This window comes from Dreissena polymorpha, chromosome 2 (assembly GCF_020536995.1).
Source record: "Dreissena polymorpha isolate Duluth1 chromosome 2, UMN_Dpol_1.0, whole genome shotgun sequence".
NCBI classification, from domain to species: domain Eukaryota; kingdom Metazoa; phylum Mollusca; class Bivalvia; order Myida; family Dreissenidae; genus Dreissena; species Dreissena polymorpha.
The window spans coordinates 53,384,857-53,403,424 of NC_068356.1; the positions used below are offsets into that span (position 1 = coordinate 53,384,857).

Sequence of the window (18,568 nt, forward strand, 5' to 3'; positions counted from 1 at the left end):
CAATTGGGAAAAGTACCCGTACCGGTCCAATTGGGAAAAATTGAGTCGTGAAAACCTCAAAATTGGGGAAAATTGAGTTGTGAAATCCTTAAATTAGGAAGTTCGGGTCTTATTGAATACATCATACAGTTCATACTTTATTGAACATACCCATAAAAATAATCATTTGCAGGCATGCCTTAATGACCATAAAGTAATAAAGTTTATATAAATAACAAAATATTATAAAGAACACACAAAATCAATTACTAGTTGTTTTAATCTCTTATAAAGCAATGTCTCTCTCTTTCATTTTTTGAATATTGCAACAATCTTTGATGTTTGATCATCACTCATATCCACAGGCCTCAGGGGCTTGGTTTGAAATCTTGAAACTAAACTGCGTCAGTAAACGGGATCCACTTGCCTGATGACTCTTTTTTTAGTTTTTTTGCATAATATTTGCTATTATTACTTATTTCAAACTACGGTAAGGTTACAAACCAACGTAAAACAGTACGCTGACTGCCTGACAAAAGAACCGGAAACAGTAACGACTCTATTGATTGAACGCGCTGAATAATAAACCCGAAATTAATGGAGCGCGTCGTTACACACAACTAAACAATTTTCTTTGTTTGCTCGCCGAAAGTTGGGTTTTGTTACGAAACTTTAGGTCACTTTGAGAAAAAATTCGAACGCAGATTGGGATTTTTTCAGATGCCGATTGGGAATTTGGGAATTTTCGCTCGATTGGGAAAGTACCGTTTACCGGTACTTTATAAAGAAGGAGGAAAATCGCTGATTTTCTTCACTACTTGGCATCTTTCAAAATTTGGGACCCATTTGTTTTCAAAGTGGACTCATTAATTTTGGCCTGGGACTCATTGGTCTAAAATCTGCGAGTTCAGAGACCCATAGATAGTAAATTCTAGATTATTCCCTGATATATTTATTACATAATTGCAGAACATATATAATGTATGAAATACATAGTTTTTAATATATTTGTTTCACATTTTTCTCGATATAATTATGATACAAAGCATCAGTGAAGACTATGGTTGGTGTGAATAAATATGTTTTAAGGTTCACCAACATGGCATAGAATCACAAAGTTACATAAATATATGGTTAGAAACACAAAAACCAAAAATAAGAAAAAGAAAAGTGTATGTTGCTTTTGGGTAGGTGTACCTTTGTTACCAATGTCCAGTGAGTATAAAATATATGTAATTTATTTTGTGTTGTCGCTATTAATTCCTCGAGTTTAATTCGATTATTAAAAAAAGATACAAAAGCATCTATTTGCGGTGTTGCTTTTTATGCCCCCCTTCGAAGAAGAGGGGGTATATTGCTTTGCTCATGTCGGTCTTTCGGTCAATCAGTCTGTCGGTCGGTCCATCCACCAGGTGGTTGTCAGACAATAATTCCAGAACGCTTAGGCCTAGGATCATGAAACTTCATAGGTACATTGATCATGACTCACAAATGACCCCTATTGACTTTGAGGTCACTAGGTCCAAGGTCAAAGTCACTGTGACCCGAAATAGTAAAATGGTTTCCGGATGATAATTCAAGAACACTTATGCCTAGGATCATGAAACTTCATAGGTAGATTGATCATGACTAGCAGATGACCCCTATTGATTTTCAGGTCACAAGGTCAAGGTCACGGTGACCCGAAATAGTAAAATGGTTTCCGGATGATAATCAAGAACCCTTATGCCTAGGATCATGAAACTTGATAGGTAGATTGATCATGACTAGCAGATGACCCCCAGAGCTACAGATAAGCTGCGTATTTGCGTAAATACGCAATATAAAATAGGTGGATACGCAATTTTTTCAAAATCTTTGCGTACAGGTACGCTAAACAAATCGCCGATACCCAATTCGAGTCGCCTTATATGCGTAATGAAAAATCCGGTTTTGTTTTGGCCGTTTTGACTCGAGTCTTAATCGACAAGCGCTTGTTTTATCTGGTAACGTATTTGCCAATCGTTTAGATGATAACACATGTGAGTCAAACAAAATAGCGTCTCGAGGCAGACGAAAAGTTTTGCAAAAAATACAAAAAAACATAAAGATTCCTTTGTCGTGGTAAATAAATCTAAAACAATTGTAACGGGCATAGTTAATGACATTATTAACTCCATGTTCAGGTTTTTTTTTCCAAATTTTTGGGAAGATAGCCCATGGCTTTGGAATTGGGAATTTTATTGGCATTTTCATGAAATTGGGAAAATAAATTCATTAGCCTTTTTTTCCACACGAAAAGTCCACTGATTAGGGAAATACTAAATTTGTTTTAACTCTTTATGATCATTCAAATTTAAAAAAGAAAATCATATAATACTTTGTTAGATGTAATTGAATTAAAATTGAGATACAATACACATAAGACTTCTTTCTAAAAAAAAAAAAAAAAAAAAAAAAAAAATTTTTTTTTTTTTTTTGGCAATTGGGAATTTTTTGCCACATTTTGGGAAAAAAGTATACTTTTTGGGATTGGGAACATAGCCGAATTTTGGCTATAAAATCGGGCCAAAAAAACCCCTGATGTTTTGTTCCGTGGACATCTGCGGTAGTATTTTAGATGAACTTGTTGATGGGGTGAACAGGGGGCTGGAACGGTGTTGGGATAGTATAATAAAGTGTGTTTAGACTAAAAAACAAGTAGAAACACATTCAATGAGTGGGTTGAGAAATTCCATTGGCTTCAGATTGTTGAATCTGGCAGCAGCAAGATGAAACCTATACTGCAATTGAATACATAACAGTGACTTTATGTAGGTACGGTTTTGAGAAGCTAAATTCATGTTTTATTGCAATTACCCAATTCACTCGTTTGTTTTGGTAAAAATACCCAATTATCTTTTTTGGGGGGGGGAGGCGGCGGTGGGGGGGGGGGGGGGGGGATCACCGCGCTGCTGTGCAGCCACCGTAAACACCTGTCTGCGAGGGTCATTCACACGTTTTAAATGTACATGTACAAAATAAAATCATATACTTCATGTACATGTAGATATTATGTGCACATTTTTTATTTATTTTAAAACTAACCGTTTAGATGATCAATACAATTAAATTTTATGGTGTTAATTAATGCAATTGCCCTTTTTGTTTTCACAAAATTGGGTTTCATTTTTCACGATTTCCAGAAAATGACTTGTACATGTTGCATGAAATCTAAATATAGCGTGTTACGGCGTGTTTGATTTTTATTTTATTCAGATGAAATGTCAATTCCAAATCGTTCGCGAGCTACCCCGGTACTTCAGAAGAAATTCACTACGAAACTTTAAATCGAAATTAAAAGATCCCAATGTTGTCTGCGCTGCGAAGATTTTGTGTCAAAAATAAATACACCCACGCAAATTTTTGCGCGCTTTTTATGGTTCAGAACAAAGAAAATGAAAATATCATGGGCATGATATACATGTATTAATTTGTGGCTACAATTTGTAACAGAAGATGAACTCTACACAACGCGCACACTAGGCGTCAGGTGATTTACAAATGTTAAAATACACCCGTTCTAATTGGGCGCTTATTTCATCAAATCTCAATAAATAGAAACATATGCAGAAATTCATTTGATAGTTTAGAGATATGGCGAACGTTTGTGAGTTTTGCATTTCTATCACACTTTTATAGTCAATATTGACCAGAATTTGCATGAAATCGGAAATCTCCGGATTATCGGGTAATGGACAGAGACGGGAATTTTTGCATGTATGCGGTAATCGATTGTGATTGTTCGTAATCGTTTTTAATTTTTTAGACACCAAATGACACCTATAACATTCAAACGCACAGTAGATTCTTTCTGCAAATTGGTACCGACCTATGTTTATGTTCAATTATTTTATTTCTAGCGAACACGATGAACACTGCGGTAGATATTATGGGTCCGCGGTGATTCGCGGTGTCCACCTTATGGAAAACGGCCCCCGCGAATATTTGATCTGAACACCCATCGCGGGGTTGTTTGGTAAGCGAACACTGTAAAATGAACACCGCAACGAGTGGCGTTAATGTCAAAGTACACGTTGCCTGTACTGTAACTCAAGAACGCTTATGCTTAGGATCATGAAACTTGATAGGTACATTGATCATGACTGGCAGATGACCCCTATTGATTTTCAGGTCACTAGGTCAAAGGTCAAGGTCACAGTGACCCAAAATAGTAAAATGGTTTCCTGATGATAACTCAGGAAAGCTTATGGCTAGGATCATGAAACTTCATAGGTACATTGATCATGACTCGCAGATGACCCCTATTGATTTTCAGGTCACTAGGTCAAAGGTCAAGGTCACAGTGACAAAAAACATATTTACAAAATGGCTGTCACTACAACTTAGAGCCCATATTTCCTGTTTGCATTTAAAGATAAAGTATTTAGCCAATAATATTAGGGAGTTTATAACGTGTGCATTTTTGGAGTCAGCTATGGTGAAATTACAGAATGATATTTTTGCAAAATTTAGTTCAATGTTTTCTAACCTTTTTGATTTGTTGTCAATAAAGTTTTTGATATCCATCCAAAATTTTTGGATGAAGTGACAATCCCAGAATACGTGAATATTCGGTTCTGAGTACATATAACAAAAATCGCATAAGGTTGACGGAACAAGATGGCATTTATGTAGGTAAGTGTTGTTTGGTAAAATTTCTAAGTTTGGTGTCAATAGTTAATTGGACTGATTGACTGAAGATAGTTCTTTGATTAATGTCTCGATTATTAAGCGTGTCTTTCCATTTGTCAAATTATTTGAAATTTTCAGGTTTGTGTTTTAGTAAAAGAGATTTATAAACTAGTTTGCAAGCTTTTGTATGTTCTGTTATTTTGTTAAGCATGTATTCCGGGGTGGTATAAATGATATCGTTTACTTTTAGTTTATTTTTCCAATCAACGGGTATGCTTTTGGTTTTTTATAAAGTCTGCTTTATCTATTTCATAAAGAATTACTATATCTTGGAAACTGTAAAATTCTCTTTTTCTAAAATCATATATATGTTCAATATATTTAATACCTCTTTCGAACCATGTTTAAATAAAAAAAGTTTTATTTTTGTTTTTTATAAATGTATTATTCCAGATAATTTGCTTTTGTAGTGGTGTTTCATTTTTTAGCTCATCTATTTTTTGATTTTTTTTTTATGAGCTATTGTCATCACCTTGGCGTCGGCGTCGGCGTCCGGTTAAGTTTTGCGTTTAAGTCCACTATTCTCAGAAAGTATCAATGCTATTGCATTCAAACTTGGTACACTTACTTACTATCATGAGGGGACTGGGCAGGCAAAGTTAGATAACTCTGGCGGGCATTTTGACTGAATTATGTGCCCTTTTTATACTTAGAAAATTGAAAATATTGGTTAAGTTTTGTGTTTAGGTCCACTTTTTTCAGAAAGTATCAATGCTATTGCATTCAAACTTGGTACACTTACTTACTATCATGAGGGGACTGGGCAGGCAAAGTTAGATAACTCTGGCGTGCATTTTGACAGAATTATGTGCCCTTTTTATACTTAGAAAATTGAAAATTTTGGTTAAGTTTTGTGTTTAGGTCCATTTTATTCCTTAAGTATCAAAGCTATTGCTTTCATACTTGCAACACTTACTAACTATCATAAGGGGACTGTGCAGGCAAAGTAATGTAACTCTGACTGGCATTTTGACAGAATTATGTGCCCTTTTTATACTTAGAAAATTGAAAATTTGGTTAAGTTTTGTGTTTAGGTCCACTTTTTTCCTACAGTATCAAAGCTACATGTATTGCTTTCATACTTGCAACACTTATTAACTATTATAAGGGGACTGTGCAGGCATTTGGACGGAATTATGGGCCCTTTATACTTAGAAAATTGAAAGTTTTGTGTTTTGGTCCTCTTTACCCCTAAATTATCATAGATATTGCTTTCATACTTGGAACACTCGCAAACTATCATAAGGGTACAGTAAAAGGACAAGTTGCATAACTCTGGATGTCATTTTTATGGAATTATGGCCCTTTTTTGACTTAGTAACTTTGAATATATGGTTAAATTTTGTGTTTCGATCCACTTTACTTCTTAAGTATCAAGGCTGTTGCTTTCAAACTTCAAATACTTTCATGCTATCATGAGGTTACTGTACCTGGCAAGTTGAATTTTACCTTGACCTTTGAATGACCTTGACTCTCAAGGTCAAATTATTAAATTTTGCTAAAATTGCCATAACTTCTTTATTTATGATTAGATTTGATTGATACTTTGACAAAACTACTCTTACCTGACATACCACAATAGACTCCACCCAAACCATCCCCCGTGCCCCCCCCCCCTCCCCCCCGAATCCCCCCCCTATTTTTTTTTTTTTTTTTTTTTAAGATCATCTCACAAATGACCACCACACCCTCCCCCCACCCCCGCCCCGCACCTCACCCCGCCCCCATTTTTTTTTTTTTTTTTTTTTTTTAAGATCATCTCACAAATTACCACCACACCCTCACACTATCCCCCCACCTCACCCCCCCACAAATTTTTTTTTTTTGAAACGGTTAAAAAACACAAATATTTATTTTTATTATTTTATGTTTGAAATACCGTCCAACCATCACAACAAAGAATCCCCCCCCCCACCCCCCCCACCATACCCCCCCCCTCCCCGAAATTCTTTTTTTCGCATTTTTTTCGCATTTTTGGAAGATAAGGTAATAAATGTCCACACCCCCACACTATAAACCCCTCTTCACTCCACCCCTCCCTCCTTTGTGATTAAAAATGAGAGTCCCTTCACCTTTAAAAAGAAAATAGATGAGCGGTCTGCACCCGCAAGGCGGTGCTCTTGTTTCTAATGAGACACTGAGCCATCCACAGAGGATGTTTTTTAAGAATTCGGATTTTATGTTAAGGTCTCTAACATCTTTTTCATTGTAATTTGATTTGAAAATTAACATTCCTCCATAGTTGTTTAGCATATTGGTATATATTCTTATCAGTTTTGAATCGGGTTGAAATATAAATCATTTTTACCCAACTGGCTTTGAGGGATGTTAAGAATAGGTCAATGTCTAACATTTTTAAACCACCATCGGCATAATCTTGTATGATCCGCTTTCTGGCAATTTTAAAAGGTTTTTCATCCCACAGAAATTTGAAACATAGTGTATTTATTTTTGAAATGATTTCTTGAGATGGATTTGGTAAAACTGTTAATGGATATTCAAGCTTGGGTATTGCAAAGTTTTTTAAAAATGTGATTTTTCCAATAAACGATAGTTTCCACCGTTTCCATTTATTCAAACAAGTTTCAAAAGCATTCATTTTTTCAGGAAAATTTAATGACATTATTTCTGTTGGTTCGTTACTAAATTCTATCCCTAAAGTTGAGGCGTGTTTAGAGTTCCAGATGAATTGTTTATGTTTGCAAAATTTGATTGGGTTATTTTTGAATGCCCCTATTTTAAGTATTTTGCATTTATGTCTGTTGAATGTAAGTCTGGATATTTCTGCAAATTCTTCTATGATTTTTATTAATGTTTCAAACGATATACGAGAACCGTCTAGTATAAAAGAAGCATCATCAGAAAAAGTGACTGTTTTAGTTCTACATAATTAATTTTAATTCCTTTTACTTCTGTGTTAAGTTCTATGTCTATCGACATTAATTCAATGCAGATAATAAAAAGGTACGGCAATAAAGGGCATCCTTGTCTCACCCCTCTTTTTATACAGAAAAAATCTGAAAAATGTCCATTATTTGTAACACGTGATGTTGCATCTTTATAGAATAACTTAACCCACTGTAAAGTGTGTTCGCTAAAACCGAAATGGCGCAGGCATTTAAACATTAATTCATGATCAAGACTGTCGAAGGCTTTATTAAATAATAATATCTTGTAAAAGTCTTACCGTAAAAGGCTGTGTATAACGCGCATTTATGTATTACGGGCATCTACTTTTTGAAGCAAGAAAATGGGGAAAAAAAGTTTTTGAAGCAAAAAAAAAATTCAGGCAAAATTTCTGTACCGTAGGCTCACTGAAAATCGTTTTATTTATATTGCCGATCTCACGTGTTATTTTATTTTTCAATAATTAATTATCTTAAAGAAGATAACGATAAAGATACAACTTGTTTGTGTGTGTTTTTTTAAATTATAATATAACGCGTAAATGTTTCGATTTAAATGAATTATGCATGAAATATGCACAATTTCCACGAGGATACCATCAAGGTTTTCATCATAAGTCTCCGAAGTAACTGTCCACGATTTTATCGTGGAGGACAGGGCTCGAATTTAACTCTTTTTTTTACTAGCAAAACATTGCGAGCAGCTTAACTACCAGCTCGCAAAATCAAAAAACATTCTCGTAAATTTTGCTGGAAACATAAATAAAAGCAAGTTTGGACAATTTAGTTTAGTACGGGTACTATTAAAACTAAATAAAATATGACATCAACCACAAGTTTAGGGGTTATATATGAAGTTCTTTTTCCCACTTTTTCACTGTTTTCGTGGAAGAATTTAATTTTCATGTTTTTTCTCTCAATTCAACGGTTAACTTTGCTTTATATTTCGTATTGTTATTTCAATCTGTGGGCAAAAAGAAACTAGTTATTTTTCGCTTCGACGACATGACTGTTCAGGTTTTTTAGATGGTCGCTTTAGCGACCGTCTAAAGTGCTTGATGTGAAATTCAGGTCGATACGGCCTAGGTATGATTAACCCAATACCCGCTTGCGTATCCGCGCAAGAAAGAGTTATATAATTTATGCAAGAGGTTTGAGTTCTCCAATTATGTGTATTCACAAATGTAAACATTATACTAATATCGTGTTACATTCAATATTTTCGAATGGTGTTTTATAGAAAAGAATCCATTAACAATGATCGTATTGTACGTGTCGCGGAGGAGATTGTTTATGAATGATTAAAATAGTCCACTTTCTGCTGCCTGTGCGTGACGTAGTATTTTCGCTCAGCTCATTCATAACTCTGCGGCTGGCGATAAACAAAGGGGAGTCCGGGTGAGAATAACGCACTAGTATAAGGTTACGCTTGTTTATATTCACAGGTCTCAATTAATAATACGTTGACCACGAGTTCAACAATTATTACAGGGATACGATAGACAACATAAAAAATGTTTCATTATCGCTGAAACTGTTAAAAACCATTTAAATATAACAAGAATATTCTCTAAAAAATGAAGTCTTGCTGTTTTGAAATAAGGTTTGGAATTTTGGTTTCTAAATAACTTAATTCATAACAAAAATTTAATAATAGTGTGTTTTACTTGTTAGTCGCATATTTATCGCATTATAATGTGTGTTATAATAGGCAAACCATACATTAGTAAAATTCAATCTGCCTTCGCACATAGAAGGAATGGGTCAATTGGGTGCTGCGTTTCCTTTGCTTACTTCAGTTAGAGGTCAATTCTTTACGTAATAGCAACCACAAGGCTCCGGCTTCAAAGGAATTGCGGAGCGATAATAAAAGTCGTAGTCGCATGGTATTTGCGTTTAGCGTCCTATTTGGTCACGTGGTTCTTTTTTCGCGGGTGTTTTGGCATTCATGATATGAGGCTAGTAATAGATGCGCCTGTCGATAAACAAAGGAAAGTTTACGGGTTATAACAACGCAATAGGTTACGCTCTAACATACAACTCAATGACGTAGTACAGGTCGTAAATTGAGAGATTCGAGAAAAAGTTGACGCTTATTTATATTCTCAATTTATAAAACGTTGAACATAAGTTCAACAATAACTTCAGCGATACGATAGACAAAAACAAAAAAAAATGTTTCTTAATCGCTAAACCCGAATATAACAAACAATTTATAATAATAATACAAATGACCTGTTTCATTACCTCGTTCATGCTACAACAGCGGGTATTTCTAAAAACGTTCTTTGGTTCTGAACAGATAGCGGCGATCTTTTGTATTTACGGGTGCTAGTAACGCAAAAGTAGAAGGTTAGTAGAAGGTTTAGCTTGTTTATATTCACAGTTCTCAATACATAGACAGTTGGATATGAGTTCATCAATTACTACAGGCATACTATAGGCAACCTCGAAAATGCTTTATAATCGCTAAAACCGAAAACAACTAAATATATTATATTAAATATATTTATACCAATAAATGTCTTTTAAAAATGTAGTCGGCGGATACGCTGACTTTGAAATAAAGTTAGCAATTTACTTTTCTAAATAATTAAATACAATTAAACAAAAGTTTAACTATTGTGTTGTGTTTTTCACTTGTAAGCTGCATATTCACCACATGAAATGTGTGTTTGCATTGTCAAACCACACATTAGTGTGAGTAAATAAAAAATATACTACGGGAGAGCACTTCATATGTGTCCTCATATGCCCTGTTATGAGTATCTTTCTTCACTATCGAAATATATCGTATGTTTATATTTGATTTAAAGGCAGTTTTCTTTCGACACATTTAAATCACACGTCAATAGCGCCGTCGTGCGAAAATGGGGCTTATGCGTTTCGGCAAGCGTTTGTTAAACCCAACATGTGCTTTTGCGCAATCAGGCCATAGGCAATGCTGTTCGCTTTAAAATCACTCAATATGTTATGTTATGTTTCTCCTTACCAGAAGGAGGGATAGCTGAGTGGGCTATTTATATGATGGGCGCATATGGAATAAGACCCATTTTCGCATGACGAGGGTCATTACAAATCTCATTGCGAATTGAAAATGCCACATTTAAGAATAATGCTTTTTGATACAAAATTGAATTCTAAATAGCAAACTTGTTAATAATGGCAGCCTATCCACACATTAAGGAATGATTTCCAGACGTGCTGACCAAGTACGGCAAACATTGTGGTATGATAATTAAACGATTTTATCGTGTCTTATCGTGACACTATACTATTTCGCTAATGATTGTTTTCTCATCTTGGAGGCGAAAGTGAAATTCTGCGAGATGGATTGTAACGCTAAATTGTAACAGGGCCACAATTTGTATCGTTTGAGCATACAGAGAGAAGTCCGGAATTCCTTACACTGAACAGTGCTACATCCTTTGAATTGAGCACATACGCAGTGATGTAGCAAAAATTCAGAGGTTGTATCTCGAATCAGCTTATTAAATATTCGAAAATATTCATGCGTGTCTGTTGGCGTTATGTAAAAGTCACTAAGATGAAAACTGAAACAGCTACGCCTAAAAGCGCATTAGTGCTCTATACCTATGTTTATGTTAGCGTTGTTGACACCGTGTGAACTGCTCGGGTAACAAGTAAAGCATAAACAGCAATGTTTATATACTTTTATTCCTCCATATACAATATACGAAGATTATTGTATATTTTGAATTTGTATATGGTGTCAAAAATCAAAAGTTTTGTACACGGAACTTTCATTATGAATTTATATTCTTGGTGAGATAGTCATTTGATATTAGAAAAATATTCCTTTAATATGATGGTGACTGCAAATTTTCTTTATATTAAGTTCTCATAACCATTTTCATCATACTTTCTATGCTTTCAGAACTTCCAAAAAAGCATGTTGTTTTTATTTTGTCTTAGTTATTTCTATGAAATAATAAGGATGATAAAAAGTGCACACAAAATTCGACCCGTGCGCTATGACACACACTTTATAAAGTTGAATGGCGTGTGTTCATTTTAAACTTGCGATTGATTTTCAAAAATGAATTGCGTGTTAAATTATGCAATAGCGAACATCTTCAGTGCCTTCAGCGCTTTGATTGTCATTTATAGTGAACATGTGTGGATAATTGACTGTTTCATTATCTTTGTACCAATACCATCCGCATATATGTACTATAAGTATACCAGTCTACATACAAGGTGCGAGCTTCCGCATATGGGTATTCGGACGTTCTATTAATTGACCTGCGGTTTAGCATTGAGCGCATTTAGCAATATAACTCTTTTTTTTCACTCGCAAAAAAATTCTAGTGGCTTCAAACTTAACTCGCAATCTGTATTTTTCAGTCGCATTTTGCGAGTGTGCGAGTGTTAATTTCGAGACCTGGAGAAGTACACATTGCGCACCGATTAGTGTGCTTGGTATAACTAAGACACTGAATTTATTTACTGGTATTGGCACGGGGTTATTCACACATGACTAATTCACAACCGCACATTTTATTTACATTTCCCATCTCACGCATTCTTTTCGAGCGTCTATAATTGACAAGAGACTTTAACGACTCGAACTTCTCAACACCATTACTGACATTACTGGCGTTAAACAAACAATGGAGGTGTGAAGTCGTTTGCCGGTTCGCATGATAATAGCCTAGCTACACAAAACTTGACAGGTGACGCAAATTGCTCGATAATCACAACCCCAATCTTGACAAGACGTCTGAAAACGTGTAACAAACACATCAATTTTATTAACACATTTGAAAAGCAAGAAAAATAATAATAAATATATCGGGAAGACCTTGCCGACATACCATTGTAAATCGACAAGTGCCCCAAAATAAATTGTGTAACCCTAGAACAGTAGGGTATAATATTTTGGGAAAGAACAATAAAGTTTAAATAAAAATGGCTTCCTTGTTTTTCATTTTCTTCTTCAAATTTATTTGATTTCAATGCCCTGTATGTACCTGAAAAAGATAGAAAATATTAATGTTAACTTTATAACATTTGTCCATCTATATTCAGATCGTAAATATAAGACAATTATTAACATAGTTACAGTTAAAATAACGGGGAACAGAATGATGCGAGTTACCGTAACTGAGTAACTGACAGGGAAAAAATGTCTTGGCATGGCTGTAGTTGTGCATAACGCGCATCAAGTTTTTAAAATTAAATTTGGGGGTAAAAATGTGCGCCTAATATACACAACGTTTTACGGTATATTTTCGCATATGTACCTCCCTTTGATAAAGCAGGTTTGGTTTGTTCTAATTATGTGATTTAAGAAAGGTTTTATGCGATTGGCAATGGCTTTTGTAGCTCTTTTGTAATCCACATTAAGAAGTGAGACAGGCCTCCCGTTATCGAACAAAAGGGTGTCTTTTCCGGTCTTGGGTAGTAAAGTAATTATGCTTTGTTTTTGCAATTCTGTAAGGTTAATTGTGTCTAAAGATTAATTAAGAGAATTAACAACATATTCCTTAATATCTGTCCAAAATATTTTATAACATTCTGCAGGCAGAGATACCATCAGATCCTGGACTTTTATTGTTCTTCATGTCTAACAATGCTTTAGCGCATTCATGCTGTGATAGATCCTTTTGTTCATTTTGCGTTTGTTCTGGACTTATATCTTATTGCATATATTCGTAAAGAAACGTTCATAATTGTTTTTATCTATATTGGTGTCCTTTTTATAAAGATCTTTATAAAAGTTTGCTGTGTGATTTAGTATGTCTTTTTGGTCTTGTATTATGCTATTATTTTTAGTTTTTAGTTGTTGTATACTTTTGGCTTCTGCTCGTTTTTTTTTCCAGATTTGCAAAATATTTTTATTTTTTTCAGAGCCTTCAATCCACTGTGCCTTAGCTCGTAGCAGTATTCCTTTTATATAATTTTCAATTAGATTATTTTATTCCCTTTTTGAGTCGATCAGTTGTTTGCATTTATCTAAATCATTGCTATTTATTATTTGTTGTTGTTCAAGCTCTGTAATTTTCGATTTAAGTGTTTCTTCCTGTTCCTTTTTCCTTCTATTTATTTTGCTGGCATATTTAATTAATCTTTAATCAACTACCAGCAAGTCCATCTTTAGTTTGAAACAGAATCAAATCTTTCGTTTATAGCGTTTTTTTTATATAGATTTTTAGATGACTGGCCTCCCCACAGTGCTTTACACAAATTCTACATGTCATATGTTTTTTGGTTGAATTATAATCAACCCAATTGAATTCTATCCTTTTCATATTTTCGCTGTACTTCAAGCTTCTCTTCATTAGTTTAGTCTATTTATATCCCGGTCTCGAGTCGTCCCATAAAATAACGATGAAATTATCGGTTTATTATGTATATATAAAGTTGTTTTATTGATGATAATGGCTTTTCACCACTGTGTTTCACAATAAGCTGGCCAGGATTTTTTACTGGTCTGACAGATCAACCAAATTTCTAGTTTCACTGGTCCACGCTTTTTTTTACTGACCCGGAGTTAATGGACCACTGTTAGTGTCGAGCCCTGATTTTTAGATATTGAAGCTTTATTGTCTTGTTTAGTTATGTGAAATAAGATCTTTGAATTCTGCTAAATCTTATTTTTTAATTACTGGTAGATTTAAACACAGCAGCAAATGTCTTTATTTTCATATCATTTTTGACATGGTTGTACAGTGATATTTTCTCTTTTCAGTCCTTGGACTTGATAACTTGCAAATTTATGAGTCCCCGAATTGAAAGAATGAGTCCAAACATTAAACAATATTATTTTTTGAGAAATTTCAATGCATTTTTGGGGCTCACATAATTTTAAACTTTGCATCCGAAGAGGTTTTTGTGAGTCCAGGACGTTGGACTTGCAGGTAAAAAAATCACGGGTTGTATTATATTTATGCCCTCCTTCGAAGAAGAGGGGGTATATTGCTTTGCACATGTCGGTCGGTCTGTCTGTCGGTCGGTCGGTCCGTCCACCATGTGGTTTCCGAATGATAACTCAAGAACGCTTGGGCCTAGGATCATGAAACTTCATAGGTTCATTGATCATGACTCGCAGATGACCCCTATTGATTTTGAGGTTACTAGGTCAAAGGTCAAGGTCACGGTGACCTGAAATAGTAAAATGGTTTCCGGATGATAACTCAAGAACGCTTAGGCCTAGGATCATGAAACTTGATAGGTAGATTCATCATGACTCGCAGATGACCCCTATTGATTTTCAGGTCACTAGGTCAAAGGTCAAGGTCACAGTGATTCAAAATAGTAAAATGGTTTCCGGATGATAACTCAAGAACGCTTAGGCCTAGGATCATGAAACTTGATAAGTAGATTGATAATGACTCGCAGATGACCCCTATTGATTTTCAGGTCACTAGGTCAAAGGTCAAGGTCACAGTGACCCGAAATAGTAAAATGGTTTTCGGATGATAACTCAAGAACGCTTATGACGAGGATCATGAAACTTCGTAGGTAGATTGATAATGGCTGGCAGATGACCCCTATTGATTTTCAGGTCACTAGGTCAAAGGTCAAGGTAACGGTGACCGGAAATAGTAAAATGGTTTCCGGATGATAACTCAAGAACGCTTATGCCTAGGATCATGAAACTTCATAGGTACATTGATCATGACCTGCAGATGACCCTTATTGATTTTCAGGTCACTAGGTCAAAGGTCAAGGTCACGGTTACTCAACATAGAAAGAATGGTTTCCGCATGATAACTCAAGAACGCTAACGCCTAGGATCATGAAACTTTATAGGTACATTGATCATGACTCGCAGATGACCCCTATTGATTTTCAGGTTACTAGGTCAAAGGTCAAGGTCACAGTGCCAAAAAACGTATTCACACAATGGCTGCCACTACAACTTACAGCCTATATGGGGGGCATGCATGTTTTACAAACAGCCCTTGTTCCAGTGTCAATTTCTTGCGTTGGCCAAATAAAAAGATTTGACCATCTAAGACTCTGGCTGTACATTATAAGAAATACAGTCTACTCTCATTATCTCGAAGTCAGCGGGAACATGAAACAATATCGAAATAACAAGAGTTCGAGATATCCGATAAGGCGTTTTTGAAAGAAATAAAATGTGACGAAAATTTACCTTGTTTTTAACATCTTAATACCTGTTATGTGGTCTAACTAAAGCCGTCACCGGGTGGCATAATAATTTCTTCTACGCTATATATTACCTAATTTATAGGCGTTTTTACTAGGCATGATTCAATTTGCTATTTAAATGCTTAAAATGATGTTTTAAGTGTTACACAATTACATGAACACATGCGGTTATCATTTTTCTGAACTGTCGAATAAACATTGGGTAATGTTGCTTTTTATGTCCCCCACTATATTAGTGGGGGACATATTGTTTTTGCCCTGTCTGTTGGTCTGTTGGTTGGTTGGTTTGCGCCAACTTTAACATTTGCAATAACTTTTGCAATATTGAAGATAGGAACTTGATATTTGGCATGCATATGTATCTAATGGAGCTGCACATTTTGAGTGGTGAAAGGTCAAGGTCAAGATCATCCTTCAAGGTCAAAGGTCAAATATATGGGTCAAAATCGCTCATTTAATGTACACTTTTGCAGTATTTCAATATTCAAGATAGCAACTTGATATTTGGCATGCATGTGTATCTCATAGAGCTGCACACTTTGAGTGGTGAAAGGTCAAGGTCATCCTTGAAGGTCAGATGTCAAATATATGTGGCCAAAATCGCTCATTTTATGAGTACTGTTGCAATATTGAAGATATCAACTTGATATTTGGCATGCATGTGTAACTCATGGAGCTGCACATTTTGAGTGGTGAAGGGTCAAGGGTAACTCATGGAGCTGCACATTTTGAGTGGTGAATGGTCAAGGTCAAGGTCATCCTCCAAGGTCAGAGGTCAAATATATGTGGCCCAAATCGCTAATTTTATGAATACTTTTGCAATATTGAAGATAGCAACTTGATATTTGGCATGCATGTGTATCTTATGGAGCTGCACATTTTTAGTGGTGAAAGGTCAAGGTCATCCTTCAAGGTCAAATATATGGGTCAAAATTGCTCATGTAATGTCACTTCTGCAATATTGAAGATAGCAATTTTATATTTGAAATGCATGTGTATCTCATGGAGCTGCACATTTTGAGTGGTGAAGGGTCAAGGTCAAGGTCATCCCACAAGGTCAAACATCATATAGGGGGACATTGTGTTTCACAAACACATCTTGTTAAAGTTATGATGCAATTGATGTCCAATCAAGACGAGGGTTTTCCATCTGAACATGCGTAAATCACGTTCTGGAATTCTGAACTGTACATGTACAATTTGTATTTTGAAATGCAAAGTTCACTTGAATATTAGTACAGGATAAAATAAATATGAAAAGCCGGGTTGGATACCGTGTTCTTCTCTGTATTGCTCGACCGACAACTCATAATAATCTTTCAAGTTAGCCATGCTAATGACTGTTGGAGTTCAAGGATGAACAACATTTTGCAAATTTGCGACGGTTAATATACACAAAAATATAACTCAATGCATTTGGGAATGTTGTTTATAAAACAATTAGTCTTTAAGCCTTTCGACAAGCTGTGTATTAATTGTAGTTAATTGCAGATAAAGTGACAGTTAAATTGCCAGGCCTTACTCAAGTGTTAATGGCTTACGACATTACACACATGTGGTCATTGATGCAATTAACAGATCAATTATCTACCGCACAGTATCAGGAGCAGCCGGGTAAAGTATCAAAAAAAAAATTCTCACCTATGCCGACACAGTTATTCGCACTTCGAGATAAACCACAGTAAATACATGTAAAATCGGGACTCGGGACAAATTTTTATATAGAGATATCAAATTATTCGACATTACGAAAATCGAGATATGCGATGTTTATTAATATATTTTAAGAAGGAAAAAAGTTGGGACATTGAGCTTATCTCAAAATATCGAGAAAATCGAGATATCCGATGTTAGATAACAAGAGGAGACTGTACTTACAACTCAGCTCAATACATTAAAGATATGTTCTATTTGTTAATCGGAAAGAATGTAATATTGTACAGTCAAGTTACCATTACCGGATCAGTAGCATAATAAAGTTGTTCTGGTGAAAAGCAATAACTGTTTTGAGACTTCTTTAACACCAGTTTGATTAAATATAACCTTTGCTTACTGATTCAGCACATTATAAGTCTTATTTTTAAAAGCAGACAAAATGTATTTGTGGTACCTTTTTTTTGCCGCAGAATTCATGCTTTACCGATCAGTTGTAGCCATAATGGATCACGTGATCAAAACCACTCAGGGGGCATCAAACGAGCTATTTGAACTGTCAAAACATGAACTGTGTTGTTTACAATGACCAAGTTACATTTCCAGTAATAAATCATATTCATTTTTGTGTTATTAATTGTTTTTTGTATGTGATCTTGTTGCTACACTTTATGCATGGTGTTCTTGTTGATTTATCTGTTGAAAATCCTTAATGGATCGAAAAGATATGGGCATCTTATACACGGTGTAATTTGTTTGAATCATATCTTATCATCAAAATTGAACATGGAAAATAAATAAAACATTAAAATTGAGATCATTTATTGTAAAAATCAACAAGATTTGCATATATTTTAATATAATATGTGATCAATACGCATATTATCACTCTTGATCCGTAATTGCCCAAAATCTTCATTTCATTTAATGTGTTGCAAAATCTTAAATACGAATCAAAATTGAAATGTACTTTTGAAGACAGAAATACTACTAAATGTACTTTAAATTAATGCGTAAACTTCTTACTCTCCTACAGAGTTATAGAATGTTTTTGCGAAAAATGTTCAACCTCGATTTTGAAACAAGATTGAAGTCAACAAAGTCTTATATACATGTCAGCAAAACATACCGAAATGTTTGTCAAGGAGTAGCTTTGATTACGACTCAATCAA

General features: G+C 34.9%; 2 protein-coding genes across 4 annotated transcripts in view; both read left to right on the forward strand.

The window, feature by feature from the left end:
- Window positions 1-18,568, forward strand: part of LOC127867043 (uncharacterized) — a 210,057-nt gene that overhangs the window by 88,980 nt on the left and 102,509 nt on the right. The window lies entirely within an intron of this gene.
- The window catches only part of LOC127867042 (uncharacterized), a 502,500-nt gene that overhangs the window by 53,159 nt on the left and 430,773 nt on the right, over window positions 1-18,568 (forward strand). The gene's annotated exons all lie outside the window — the stretch shown is intronic.